Raw genomic sequence first — 1,795 nt, forward strand, 5'->3', positions numbered from 1 at the left:
GAACTAGAACTGAACTAGAACTGAACTAGAACTGAACTAGAACTGAACTAGAACTGAACTAGAACTGAACTAGAACTGAACTAGAACTGAACTAGAACTGAACAATTTTATCAAAAATTTTCTTTAAATGGAAAAATGCTTACAATTTTGTTATGAAATTTCTTTTCCAAACATTTCCTACCAACATTTTTTCTCGAGTGTATTAAGTTTGTCCGCCATGCAGCATAAAGCAAAAACAAAATCGAAAAACTAAAAATCAAGGCGTTTGTAAACTTACCACGTTATTTGCGTGCGTTGTTGTTGCTCATGCGATCATTTGAAAAGTTGCCAAAATAAAGCGCATTAGAACAGGTGGTGGGCTTGTTGATTGTATTTTACTACTTTGTGACAAAACAGCAAAAAGACGCCAGTCAAACTTCTTAAGAAATTAGAGAAAACCAGAATTTAAGTGTTTTTTTTCATAAATTTGTTTTGGTTTCTTAACAAAATTGTAACAAAATTTGCATTAAACTTTTTTATATATAAACTGAAGGCTAAAACACAAGCCAATAACAAATTTGTTCGATTTTTTTAAATTTTCACTATTAAAAAGAATTGGTTTGCAATTAGTTTAACACTACACTTTTTTAAATCTAGTGATTTTTTAAATAAATAATAATTTTTAAAATTTTCATAAAATTCTTGCACATTTAAAAAAAATTATCAACACATTTATTTTCATAATTTATAATATTTCTCAATTGCAAAAATTATTTTTCAATATTTTTTTAAATAATTTTTAAACTTTGCTTTAGTTTTTATTAAATTTTTTCTTAAAATTATTTTTTTCTTTTTTAAAATAATTCGTTGTTTTTTAATTTATATTAGTTTCATTCGTTTTAGTTTTAGAAGTTTTATAAAAGTTTTTTTATTTTTTTGTAATTAATATTTTTATATATTTTTAAATTGTAACCGCCAAACGCGCTTGCGCATTTTTCGTTTTACCCGCTACATGAAACAAAACGTTTTAAACCAAAAGACCGCTCGTGAGTAACTGATTCCGAAAAAAATGTATTTTTCTGCTGTTTGTTTAGATTGTACTGCGCTGCCCAATTGTATCTGTTAGATAGAAGACGTCGACGCAGTCGCTGCCATTGTAAACTAAAGACCATTCAATAAATACTATATTCTTCGTTAAACTTAAATATTCTTCTCGCGTTGAAAAGTTCTCTGTTAGTTTGTTTTGTTTGTGTTTTCTTTTATTCCGACATAGAGAGAACTGTCTCTCTGTGTTGATCAGTGTTTCAATTTCAATCGACTTCATGTGTGTGCTTTACATGTGCATGTGTGGGGAGCTCAGCTTAACTTTATCTAAGATTTTTTTAGTTTTACCACTGTCAGTCAAAATTTTCATTAAATATTTAAATGCAGAATATGTGTGTCTTGTCTGATTGTTGCTGCTTATTTGGTTCTTTGCATATTGTAATAATTATAACCTGCATTAGTTTTACATTGTTTTTATCGCTAGAGTTGTTTGAAGTCGTCTGGTTATTCCACAATTTTGTATTAAATATCTTCAAAATTACTACAGAGAAGAGAAAGAAGCATTCAGAATAGACTACAGACTAGACTATAGACAAGACTAGATTATAGATTTGACTCAAGACTAAACTATAGACTAGGCTATATATTAGAGTAAAACCTAGAGTATAGACTAGACTGCAGACTAGGCTATAGACTAGACTATAGACTAGACTATAGACTAGACTATAGACTAGACTATAGACTAGACTATAGACTAGACTATAGACTAGAC

General features: G+C 28.6%; 1 protein-coding gene across 1 annotated transcript in view; it reads right to left on the bottom strand.

Annotated features, from left to right (window-relative positions):
- The window catches only part of LOC111679388 (formin-J), a 126,882-nt gene extending 126,134 nt beyond the window's left edge, over positions 1–748 (bottom strand). Inside the window, exon 1 of the mRNA XM_023440963.2 lies at positions 278–748. The gene's annotated coding sequence lies outside the window, so the exon portion shown is untranslated. The remainder of the gene's footprint in view (positions 1–277) is intronic.
- Positions 749–1,795: the final 1,047 nt, after the last annotated feature.

This window comes from Lucilia cuprina, chromosome 5, assembly GCF_022045245.1.
Source record: "Lucilia cuprina isolate Lc7/37 chromosome 5, ASM2204524v1, whole genome shotgun sequence".
Classification (NCBI taxonomy): domain Eukaryota; kingdom Metazoa; phylum Arthropoda; class Insecta; order Diptera; family Calliphoridae; genus Lucilia; species Lucilia cuprina.